Here is a 13,746-nt window from a genome sequence, read left to right as displayed (position 1 = left end):
TTTTTCTTTGCACCTGATGATGGAACAACAACTGAAAACGAGTTTGTAAAATAAAAGAATAGAGTATTGCACCAGTATCGTGTGTTGTTTCATTCTTTGTGTGGATCTTAATGCACTAGTCTGTTCACGGACCTTGCTGCAGCTTGTTTTTAATAATATAGTTCGACGAATCGAGAATCGACTTCGGCTCTTGGATCGCGGGGGTATGTCATAATAAGATACGAACCTCAATACTGTCTTCATATTCAAAATGGGAGTTGCTTGACTGAATTTTTCTTTAGGAATTGATTAGAAATGACATTCCGCAATCAAACTCAGACGAAAGCCTCATCTACACAAAGGAACCTCGTTTTTATGGTGGAGCTGCGGCATTTATAATGACTAGTCACTTCAAGTTATGTCCGCAGCTCGTGGTCTTGCGGTAGCGATCTCGCTTCCCGCGCACGGGGTCCAGGGGTCGGTTCCCGGCGGGATCAGGGATTTTCTCTGGCCCTTGATGACTGGGTGTCGTGTGTTCTTCATCATCATTGACTCGTAAGTCGCCGAAGTGGCGTGAACTAAAACGGACTTGCAATACGGCGGCTGAATTTCCCCGCATGGGGCCTCCTGGCCAACAATGCAATACGATCATTTCATTTCACCTCAAGTTATGACTCTACTCTAAATTGATTTAGTGAAAAATGGTACTGTGAATACATATGTGTAGCTGTATACGTTTGTTTTTGGGTAAATGGATTCCCACCGGAAACCAAATAATACATAAACAAATAAAATAAATGTATTAATGAACCGTAGTTCAAATGGCTCTGAGCACTATGGCACTTAACTACTGAGGTCATCAGTCCCCTAGAACTTAGAACTACTTAAACCTAACTAATCTAAGGACATCACACACATCCATTCCCGAGGCAGGATTCAAACCTGTGACCGTAGCGGTCGCGCGGTTCCAGATTGTAGCGCCTAGGACCTCTCCGCCACTCCGGCTGAATCGTAGTAGACTGATGTCTGTGTAAGAAATATAAAATAAGCTGCATAAAGTCAATGACTTATTAGTAAAGCCTTCCGTTATGTACGCCTCTGAGCATTTCTTGATGAACAGCAAGGGTCCGCTCAGGAAACTAGAGCTCATGGGACTAGGGCCAGTACGAGAAGAGAATGGTACCTACAGTACCAGACACAACAGAGAAGGATACCATATTAAAGAAGTCATAATTACATCTATTAGGAAAAGACGACATGGGTTCTATGGATATTTCATGCGTATGAAACTGTGCAGACTAACCAATAGGACCCTCATCACTACAGGCAGAGGCAAAGCCTCCAAGAAAAAATGGATTAACACAGTGAAATCAGACCTGGAGCAACTTGAAATTACATCAGAAACTATAAGGACCGGTCCAAATTCCGACACACCATTCTAAGATGTTCCCAGTGTACTGTACCAGCAAAAAGAGCACTGGAACCAGCAGACCGAAGTAGACAGAGAGAGGAAGCTTGCTCACAGCCAGGAAATGAAAGCTTTCTGGACTAAGAAGAAACAGAGGACCCTCGTAAGGAATCAAAACGAGTCCTGTGGTTCTAAGTAGGCCCAAACGAAAACAAGAAAAGGAAGTTGTTCAGTGGCGAAAAATTGGTGCCATATTCGTCCTGCGCAGCTTGTCCTAACCAAAGAGATGGGACTGGAGAGCAGTGCTGGACGCTGGAGACGTAGTGGTAGGCCGGCGGCCGGCCTCGCAGATGGTGGCGCGCTCCGCTTTAAGTGCTGAGGGGCGTCGCAGAACGCAGCCAGCCCGCGAGTTAGCGCAGCCCCTCCCACGCCCAGCCGGAAGGCTTCACGGCAAAATGAAACTTTGCTTCCGCGGATCGAGCTAGCTTGTACGTTGAAGTGCACCTCCCATCTGTTGACATCCTTTCTGTTAATGACTGTGATCACTCCAGAGTAAGCTAGAAGACGGTCTGAACTTCATTCAATGTTCTTGGAGGTATGTTTCGTCTTTCCAACTAAATGAGAGGTACTTTTTTTGTCATACGCGTTTCGCTTCTTTTACTTATGAAGCATCTTCAGTGCCCTATAATACATATTCGTTTTTATACACTACTGGCCATTGAAATTGCTACACCGAGGAGAAATGCAGATGACAAACTGGTATTCATTGGACAAATATACTAAAACTGACAAGGGATTAGATTTTCACGCAGTTTGGGTGCATACATCCTGAGAAAGCAGTACCCAGAACAACCACCTCTGGTCATAATAACGGCCTTGATACGCCTGGGCATTGAGTCAAACAGAGCTTGGATGGCGTGTACAAGGTACAGCTGCCCATGCAGCTTCAACACGATACCACAGGTCATCAAGGGAAGTGACTGGCGTATTGTGACGAGCCAGTTGCTCGGCCACCATTGACCAGACGTTCTGAATTGGTGAGAGATCTGGAGAATGTGCTGGCCAGGGCAGCAGTCGAACATTTTCTGTATCCAGAAAGGCCCTTACAGGACCTGCAACATGCGGTCGTGCATTATCCTGCTGAAATGTAGGGTTTCCCAGGGATCGAGTGAAGGGCAGAACCACGGGTCGTAACACATCTGAAATGTAACATCCACTGTTCAAAGTGCCGTCAGTGCGAACAAGGGGTGACCGAAACGTGTAACCAATGGCACCCCATACCGTCACGCCGGGTGATACGGCAGTATGGCGATGACGAATACACGCTACCTATGTGCGTTCACCGCGATGTCGCCAAACACGGATGCGACCATCATGACGCTGTAAACAGAACCTGGATTCATCCAAAAAATGACGTTTTGTTATTCGTCCACCCATGTTCGTCGTTGACTACACCATTGCTGGTGCTCCTGTCTGTGATGCAGCGTCAAGGGTAACCGCAGCCATGGTCTCCGAGCTGATAGTCCAGGCTGCTGCAGACGGCGTCCAACTGTTCGTGCAGATGATTGTTGTCTTGCAAACGTCCCCATCTGTTGACTCAGGGATCGAGACGTGGCTGCACAATCCGTTACAGCCATGCGGATAAGATGCCTGTCATCTCGACTGCTAGTGATATTAGGCCGTTGGGATCCAGCACGGCGATCCGTATTACCCTCCTGAACCACCGATTCCATATTCTGCTAACAGTCATTGGATCTCGACCAACGCGAGCAGCAATGTCGCGATACGATAAACCGCAATCGCGATAGGCTACAATCCGACCTTTATCAAAGTCGGAAACGTGATGGTACGCATTTCTCCTCCTTACTCGATGCATCACAACAACGTTTCACCAGGCAACGCCGGTCAACTTCTGTATGTGTATGAGACATCAGTTGGAAACTTTCCTCATGTCAGCACGTTGTAGGTGTCGCCACCGGCGCCAACCTTGCGTGAATGCTCTGAAAAGCTAATCATTTGCATATCACAGCATCTTCTTCCTGTCGGTTAAATTTCGCATCTGTAGCACGTCATCTTCGTGGTGTAGCAATTTTAATGGCCAATAGTGTATATACAGTGTGAACATTAACAAAACCGATCAACTGCAGAGAAGGATTTCTGAATGGAAACGGAGGAAAGAAGGTCCTATGAGGATGTGTCTGGAAGTGCACCTTTCCCACGGTAGATGGGGCTGATGAATTACAGAGTCTCTGACCACGTGCCGTGTGTTCCTTGTGTCTTGCAGGCTGTGTGATTGACGAAGCGTACTGCAGGCAGCAGAATGGTCCGATATTTCTGTCGGGAACAAGCCGACATGGTGTTTGTGCACGGCCAAGCAGACGAAAACGGTCGAGAGGCAGCACGGCTATATCTGAACAAGTACTCTCACAGACACCAACCACTTCACACAACATTTGAAGCTGTTTTTGGGTGTTTGTGTGATCACGGGTCCTCTCAGACGGACGAACGGGCAGAGAGTTGAAATGTTGTGTCATGTCGCTGGTGTCGGTGAAGGTACATGTTTTGGTATAGTCGTGCTGCCTTTCAGCCGTTTTTAGATCTGCTTGGCCGTACAAAGAGACCATCTCCGCTTGTTCCCGACATGAGTACCGCACCTTTCTGACGCATACAGTGCTCTGAGTCAATCACACAGCCTGCAACACACAAGTAACAAACGGCACTTGGTCACAGGTAATGCCATTCATCAGCGCCATATGTCGTGGCAACGATGCATTTTCGGACACATGTTCACGGGACCTTTTTCCCTCCACTTCCAGACAGGAATCCGTCCGTGCAGTTTGTCTTTTTAATTAATGTTCACCCTGGATAATAAATGCATTATGTTGTAGTTACAAATACATTACTATGTTACGTTTTCTCATATTTTTCTCTTGTATTTCAGATTAGAATCAGCTTCTGTATAACAAGTTCTGTAGAGCTAAATCGTAAGTAACAGCAAACGATAATTTACCCTCACGTAAGTTATGCTACCAAAGTTGTTTCCAAGCCGAAAAACAAGATAAAAACACGATAAAATGTACCACAGTAACATATTTGTAACTACTGTGGTACATAATGCATACATACATACTCCGCAACCCACAATACTGTGCGTGGCGGAGGGTACCTCGTACAACAACTAGCAGCTTCTCTCCCTGTTCCACTCCCAAAGAGAACCAGGGAAAAATGACTGCCTATATGCCTCTGTATGAGCCCTAAATTCTCTTATCTTATCTTTGTGGTCTTTCCGCGAAATGTAAGTTGGCGGCAGTAAAATTGTACTGCAGTCAGCCTCAAATGCTGGTTCTCTAAATTTCCTCAGTAGTGATTCACCAAAAGAACGCCTCCTTTCCTCTAGAGACTCCCACCCGAGTTCCTGAAGCATTTCTGTAACACTCGCGTGATGATCAAACCTACCAGTAACAAATCTAGCAGCCCGCCTCTGAATTGCTTCTATGTCCTCCCTCAATCCGACCTGATAGGGATCCCAAACGCTCGAGCAGTACTCAAGAATAGGTCGCACCAGCGTTCTGTAAGCGGTCTCCTTTACAGATGAACCACATCTTCCCAAAATTCTACCAATGAACCGAAGACGACCATCCGCCTTCCCCACAAGTGCCATTACATGCTTGTCCCACTTCATATCGCTCTGCAATGTTACGCCCAAATATTTAATCGACGTGACTGTGTCAAGTGCTACACTACTAATGGAGTATTCAAACATTACAGGATTCTTTTTCCTATTCATCTGCATTAATTTACATTTATCTATGTTTAGAGTTAGCTGCCATTCTTTACACCAATCACAAATCCTTTCCAAGTCATCTTGTATCCTCCTACAGCCACTCAACGACGACACCTTCCCGTACACCACAGCATCATCAGCAAACAGCCGCACATTGCTATCCACCCTACCCAAAAGATCATTTATGTAGATAGAAAACAACAGCGGACTTACCACACTTCCCTGGGGATACCCTCACATCCGATGAACACTCACCATCGAGGACAACGTAAGACAAACATATATACAGGTCACTGCAGATACTTCAGAAACAAAGGAACCGAAACGGTTACGGCAAAAAGAAACTGCCATTCATTTAGTTGCAAAGGCGAAACATGCCTCCATAAATTTTGAAGCAATTAAGGAACGACGGAAAACGGAAGAAATGACATTAAATGAATATATTCACGATATTTTTTTAAACTCAAGACCGTATAGTTATACAGTCTCTTGGTAGGAAATTTCAGTGCACGTTACCCGTCTTACGATATATTTATGGTAAGATGCAAATGCGGGTTATTGCCTGTATCTGCAGTCAGTGCATACATTCGCCTGAGGTCAGCATTCGGACAGGGAAGAGGAAAGAACTCTACACTTATCATTGTACGTTGATTTTGTATTAATTCAACGTATAAGATCAGTTCTATATTTACAACTGATATAAATGCTGCGTTAGCTAATCTCTCCCCTCTCTCTTTTCCGTCTATATTACCAGCGGTTTCGGTAGTCATTTGGCACCTGATTGCGACACTGGAAATCCGATCAAATAAGAAATTGTAACAGGAAATGGAACGGCTTTCTTTGTTTCGCGGTACTCTTCTGGAATATAATATTCAACTGACTCAGGACTTTAAAAATATATATAGGTTACCTATGACTTTTCTGAAGAAACTGACTGTTCAGGAGTGAGTTGCTTAGCAACAGCTTGTAAACATGTAACAAGCTGTCCCTTGATACGCAGTCGTCGAGCACCTGTAAAGTCTTGTAAGCAGAGCTGCTAACTGACCCGGTGGTAAGTTATAAGCGCTACTACTATTACTACTACAATTTCTGCTACTATTATTCATTAAATAAAGCCAACTGTGGAGCACGTAGATTATATGCTTCTTCGGTTCACATTTCCCTTCCATTCTTTATAGTATGCATCATTCACTCTTCTGCTCTCTCCGTTCCCCTGTGAAGATTCTTCGGCAGTCGCAGTTTTCAGTATTGAAAGGGTGTCAGATATTTGTAGGTACTCTGCATTCTCCAAAATTTTCTAGAATAAAAGACTTCTTTCCCGTTTTGTGTCTGATGGTTCTGGAGTTATTCATAATGTTCATTGATGTTTGTGAGTAATTAGTTGTCGTATCTACATGTTTCCGTTCCAAAATGTTTCTAAGAATTTTTCTTTCTTACATCTCCATTAACTTAGTTCCTTTGAGGGGAGGTTTACTATCTTTTGGTTCAAAAAATCGATTTTTTAAATTGAATTTTTTGATCCATAAAAGTGTTTAGAATCCACCCCTGAAACGGTTTTCCCGAATATGGGACGGAAATGTTTGTTATTCGCGGTTGAACATAAAAATACACCTGCCTAAAATCGGCCTTTTCCACGCACCAGTTTTTTTCTTTCGGAGGACGAGTTATTGTACCGGTGCGTAGGAGGATACACACAAAATTCAAATGAAAGATTGAACGCGTGTGTTTGAAAGTTAGCCCCGATGCATCTGCATTCTGGTGCGAAGAGTGTGGAGATTGCCACTTTCCTGGCAGGGAGCAGCTTCAACGAAGGGTATTCAGCTATTCTGAAGACCATGACAACGATGGACGTCACCCTGGGACTCTACTCGACGCAGTTCGCCAAGCATTCGGACGTCCACCGGATTCAAGCGGCCGAAAACTGCTTGTCAGCGGCCGTACGAGCGGCTCTGGAGCAGCGCAGGATGGCCCAGATCGAGCACAACGCCCTCTATGAGGAAGAGGACGGACTAGTTTATGGACCCGGAATAGCAGCTTGAACGTAAGTTACATAATATTGCATTTATATGTAGTCAAAACTTCAAACGCGTCTTTCTCGAAATGACTTTTTTTTATCGCGTGGTATGGTAACTTCAAATCTACTGAACCGATTGGCATGATTCTTTGTTTACGACGAAGTTAACTAAATTGTCTAGCAGCTGTACCACTTTTATTCCGATCCATCAACTATAAATATTTTTACTAGGCCGACGAAGTCGATAAATCGATAAAAAATCCCTATTTTTTAAAAATGGCCGCCATTTTGTTTCCTATGGTCCAAATAACTTAAACAAGGTCTAACTCCTAAAGAATCTTATATACTTCGCTAACGTCAATTCAATTTTGATTTCAGACGAGCCGGCTGACCAGTGACATACCGCGGGTGGAGGTCTACATCGAAATTTTGTTTCGTTCCGACGGCACTTCCACCTTTGCTCTCCAACATTTCCGGTCGAAAAAATTCCAGTTTGTAGAGAAAATATCAATAAAAATGTTGACCAAATTTGACACTGATATCTATAACACATCCCAAGAAAAAAATTGTCAAGGAACATGCTTTTTTAGAGCCAAAGATAGTAAACCTCCCTTTAAGTGCAAGCAATGCATTTTGCTGCGTGGAACGCTTATCACTGACAACAAGAAAGGTTGTGCCAGTGTTGTATCACTTATACAGACTATGTGGGTAAATTCTCAAATCATCTACAGCGCAATGGAAGCTGACTCAGGTGTGGTAAGCACGGTGAGGGTAAAGAGGGGGCAAAGACGGGGGCCTGTATATCACGATATGAAGAGACCTTTAGTGATAAGCATGGCAATGTGTATTTATAATACGTGTAGTCAGTTTCAGTGTTAATGTTCCATTGCACGTAATCTTTAATAGAAAGCACTATGAAGGGCCTTTTGTTTTCTGTCATCCCTCCTGAAAGGAGAAAGGAAGTTACAGTAACACTGCTTTCCACGGCTAGCGCCCATCAACTTAATACGAAACACAGAGTTATAGGTGTAAAAAACTCTGATAAAATGCAATGTTATATATAACTTGCCTGGAGCAGTCATTCTAGTTTGTGTGTGCTGCATGATACGAACGGAAAACGGGTGGTGTTTCTGAAGTTGGCACTGCTTGTTGTGGTACCATAGGTGGTGGCGGCAGCAAAAAAAATGCAATGAACTCAAGAACTATGTCCACATTTCTGACTAGGCGATATGAGATGGAAGATTGTGTGTACTCAATGACAAAGGTGATAATAGAAAATTTGGAATCTAGAAGAATCAGTAATGTGGATTGTGAAGGAAGGGGAAGGGATTGTGGAGAGTGAGGGTAACCTTGATATCTGGGGTGAATGTAGGGGTTTATGGAAAGAGGATAAAGGAAGACTACGCCGTCGGGTGGTAAAATATTTGGTTTATGTTTGAAATCCAATAAACAACCATCGAGGGAATCGTGAGTATGTTGTGGTGGGAATACTTCGACACAAGAGAATCAAGACTATGTATTTACTCTACATTATAGCCCATTGCCTGTTACAAAAGGTTCTGTTTTCTGTTTTTAATTCATTTCTACATTTATTTAAGTGGAATAATAACCACGATAGGGTAAATAAATAAACAGAATTAAGACTGCTCTTAATAGTAGGAAACTATGAATCGTAGCGTTAAACTGTTGCTATCCAACGTTGGACAGTACACTTATCCTATGACAGGCTTTGTCATCTACCATCAACTCAATAGCGTCGGTTAGAACGTGAAGTAGAGAAGTGTTCTTGTGGCCCAACGGAAAAAAGGCTCAGTTTCTTCACAGTCCCACGGCAAACAACATACAGAAATGTGCCGAGCAGGGTAAGGAATGAATACAAACTATGGGGACTCAGATGAGCCGTACTTTGACGGTGACCAAAACAAACAAAATTTATTTCATAAGCTACATCCATACAAATTGTAAAAACGGATGTGCGTATATATGTATGTAAACATTTATATACACTCCTGGAAACTGAAATAAGAACACCGTGAATTCATTGTCCCAGGAAGGGGAAACTTTATTGACACATTCCTGGAGTCAGATACATCACAAGATCACACTGACAGAACCACAGGCACATAGACACAGGCAACAGAGCATGCACAATGTCGGCACTAGTACAGTGTATATCCACCTTTCGCAGCAATGCAGGCTGCTATTCTCCCATGGAGACGATCGTAGAGATGCTGGATGTAGTCCTGTGGAACGGCTTGACATGCCATTTCCACCTGGCGCCTCAGTTGGACCAGCGTTCGTGCTGGACGTGCAGACCGCGTGAGACGACGCTTCATCCAGTCCCAAACATGCTCAATGGGGGACAGATCCGGAGATCTTGCTGGCCAGGGTAGTTGACTTACACCTTCTAGAGCACGTTGGGTGGCACGGGATACATGCGGACGTGCATTGTCCTGTTGGAACAGCAAGTTCCCTTGCCGGTCTAGGAATGGTAGAACGATGGGTTCGATGACGGTTTGGATGTAGCGTGCACTATTCAGTGTCCCCTCGACGATCACCAGTGGTGTACGGCCAGTGTAGGAGATCGCTCCCCACACCATGATGCCGGGTGTTGGCCCTATGTGCCTCGGTCGTATGCAGTCCTGATTGTGGCGCTCACCTGCACAGCGCCAAACACGCATACGACCATCATTGGCACCAAGGCAGAAGCGACTCTCATCGCTGAAGACGACACGTTTCCATTCGTCCCTCCATTCACACCCGTCGCGACACCACTGGAGTCGGGCTGCACCATGTTGGGGCGTGAGCGGAAGACGGCCTAACGGTGTGCGGGACCGTAGCCCATCTTCATGGAGACGGTTGCGAATGGTCCTCGCCGATACCCCAGGAGCAACAGTGTCCCTAATTTGCTGGGAAGTGGCGGTGCGGTCCCCTACGGCACTGCGTAGGATCCTACGGTCTTGGCGTGCATCCGTGCGTCGCTGCAGTCCGGTCCCAGGTCGACGGGCACGTGCACCTTCCGCCGACCACTGGCGACAACATCGATGTACTGTGGAGACCACACCCCCCACGTGTTGAGCAATTCGGCGGTACGTCCACCCGGCCTCCCGCATGCCCACTATACGTCCTCGCTCAAAGTCCTTCAACTGCACATACGGTTCACGTCCACGCTGTCGCGGCATGCTACCAGTGTTAAAGACACTGACGGCGGCGGTGCACAAATGCTGCGCAGCTAGCGCCATTCGACGGCCAACACCGCGGTTCCTGGTGTGTCCGCTGTGCCGTGCGTGTGATCATTGCTTGTACAGCCCTCTCGCAGTGTCCGGAGCAAGTATGGTGGGTCTGACACACCGGTGTCAATGTGTTCTTTTTTCCATTTCCAGGAGTGTATGTACGCATGTTCCACATCATCTCATAAACCACTTAACCGATTTCATCCAAACTTGGTACATGTATCACTTATTGTGAGAAAAGAAGCATATTGGGGGTAACAACCACCAATCTATCAGTGGGGTGGGGGAGAAAAAGCAGTGTAGCCCACGACGCACGAAAACCCATATTTTAGTCATCCAGTAGTTGAAAATGGAAGCACTTAGAGACTTAATAAAATTTACACACAATCTGAAATCTTTAAGAAACTTTTTCTCGCCGATGACCGCACAAAATGATGTAAGGAGAAAAGTTTATGGCTTACTACATTTTCGCTGTTCATGTAGGAAAACTGCCGAAAACCACAACGGTTTTATTTATTACTTTTTTATTGCTAACAGTATTTGTGACACATTTTGCAGACCATATTCACATGTACCACTGAATGTACCAGAAAAATTACATCATTGTACGACATTTAGTTCAGGAGATATGACATCGCAAACCTTTTGATGCGCGAAAAACTAACTCATCATGCTTGCCGTTTTAATTTATTACTTTTACACTATTAGTTCTATTTACAAAACATTTTGCAGATAGTAGCCACATTAACCCTGGATGTACCTACAAATATAGGTCATTGTACAGCCCACAGTTGAGGAGATAAACGTTGATCTGCGTGAAAATGAAACTGCAAGGCGAAATTCGCTAGACATACACGTGAAATGAGTAAAAATGCTTGTGAACTGTTTTAAATAAATGTGAAATATCTTTGACATGGGCGTGTGCGAACAAAGCCACGGGTTAAAAGCTCACCCTTAGCCCAGGGACGATTTCAATCAAATTTGGGACACATATTACAATCTACAAAGAAATTCTGTAGGGGTAAGAACCACCAGAGTTCTGCTGGGTTGATCGTGGAGAGGGATGGGGGAGGAGGAGACGGAAATATAGCGAGGGGCAAGGAGGAGACAGGAACAGATAGGAGGAGGAGGAGGCAGAGGAGGAGGAGGAGATGCACAGATTTATGGGATGGGAAATAGACAGAGAGAGGGGAAAGGAGGAGATGGACAGAGAAAGAAAAGAGGAGGAGAAGGACAGAGATAGGGGAAGGAAGAGACATGGTGATAGATGGGGAAGGAGGATATGAACAGGCAGAGGGGAAGGGAAAATTTGACAGAGAAATGGAAGGGAAGGAGATGGGCAGGAAGAGGGGAGAGGGGGGGATGGACACCGAAAGGGAAGGGGAAGGGGAGAGAGAAGGGGAGGAGGAGGTGGACAAAGAGAGGGAGAGGAAGAGATTGATAAAGAGAGAGGAAAGAGAAGGTGGAATTAGAGGGGGGAAGGAGGAGGGAGATAAAGTGAGGAGAAATGAGCACATTGACAGAGGAAGGAGGAGCAGATTGACACAGATAAGGGGGAGGAGAAGGTGAACAGAGAGGGGGTGGAGGAAGTGGTCGGAGAGAAGGCGAGGGAAGAGTTGGACAGAGAGAGGGAGATGAACTAGCAGAAGATTGAAATAAATACATAACTGTGCAATGCCGGGTACACAGCTAGTATATTCATAAGTCATATTATCGTTCAACTTCAACCTCGTTCCTTTGGCGTCATGCTTCCTACATTATTTTCACTTGGATCAGAAGAACATGTTCGTAGTAAACTTGCTCACTACTGGTACCACGAAACTGATAGATTTAGACAGAAACTGTCGCAGCGAAAGAACACTGTTAATCATAACGGTCTAGATCACAATTGTTTTTCTTTTCATTTCTGTTAATGTTGAACTGTTTAAATTATTATAACCATCATCTGAACGAATTAGTTTACTCACCCACAATAGAAGCCGATGTTCGGAACCGTAGCATACTGCTGTAAGGTAGCCGTCGCCAACAAATGGCGACAGTGGCTGCAGTCATGGTTGGTGATTGGAATTGAAACTGTGTCGATGGGTAGCGAGTCGTGCCTGGGAGCTCTCTCTGTAAGAGCATTCGCCAGGAATGGCCATCTTGTATCCACTTGCGTATCTTCAGTATCGTTTTCGCTGACAACTTTAAGTAAAAACTAGGATTAATCGTATTATTAAGCTAACGTGCCTAAACTTAAGGAGCCTGTCACATTTTTTGAAAAGTCCAGAAATCAGTCCATTCTATCAGGTACAGCACGATTCTTACTTTTCCGATCTACGAGTTAGTGCGACTATTTTAGTTAGTATTCCTCTCGTTCCAACCCATTCCTCCTTACACCCTTTCCTCACAGGACTCCTTCCCACCAAGTGCTCTTGCTCCTTTATTCTCGAAGGACCTGTAAAATATAACACTGGAAGTTACCACCTTCATTGTGAAGAGTAAGCACGTCGTAGACTGGAAAGAAGCTGTGAAGCATTATGGTGCGTCATTTTGTATTCCAATGTGACCTGTGGGTTTGTTCAGTGATGAACCGCATCTGTTGGGCTGTACAGTGACTGAGACATGTTTCAAGTGGAGTAGCTCGAGAGTTCTTCTTGCGTTACGTGGCACCATCATTCAAGAGCGCTGCCAACAGCCTGTTACAGCTTGATTTCTGTCTACCGCTGAAGAATAGACAGGAAATAAAGATTGATGGTCGGACGACTCACACGTCTCTGCTAGCTTTTTGATTTGACGCAACGTCGGCAGCTGATACGCCAATGTAACAATTGCTTACTTGTTCAAGTAGAGGCTCATTTGGCTCCATGTGACAGTTAGAACATCAAATCCTGATGCCCACAAGCGAATATCCAATTTTATCAACGGGAATCGAATAGGGAACAGTATTCAGCGATGCTAATAGCTGGATCACGCCCATAAAGTCGATAATAATTGCCATGTTTTTCTTGAAAAAATGCCGTCGACATATTCATTGCTTCCGACTTGGATAGGTAACCTGGGCGTCGATAGAAAAGCTAGTGCGACGGTCGCTGCTGAATGTTAGCGCAGTCGGCAACAAGTACAGTGATCAATCATGCGGGAACGACAGTACCTTCCTAGAAGCAGAGGCACAGTACGGGCAATCCCCCAGGAGGCGTGCGCACCGGAGCGCGCGGTTCGACCCACTTAGGCAATAACGCCGGGCAGAAATGTGATTTACACAAAGTGAATACTGCACGGCCGGCGGCGTAATGCCTGATTTATGATGGCGAGCCTCTAACGAGCACATTCCGCCACCGCCAGCCCG

This window comes from Schistocerca piceifrons, chromosome 2 (genome assembly GCF_021461385.2).
Source record: "Schistocerca piceifrons isolate TAMUIC-IGC-003096 chromosome 2, iqSchPice1.1, whole genome shotgun sequence".
Lineage (NCBI taxonomy): Eukaryota > Metazoa > Arthropoda > Insecta > Orthoptera > Acrididae > Schistocerca > Schistocerca piceifrons.
Note: the sequence above shows the minus strand (reverse complement) of the source record.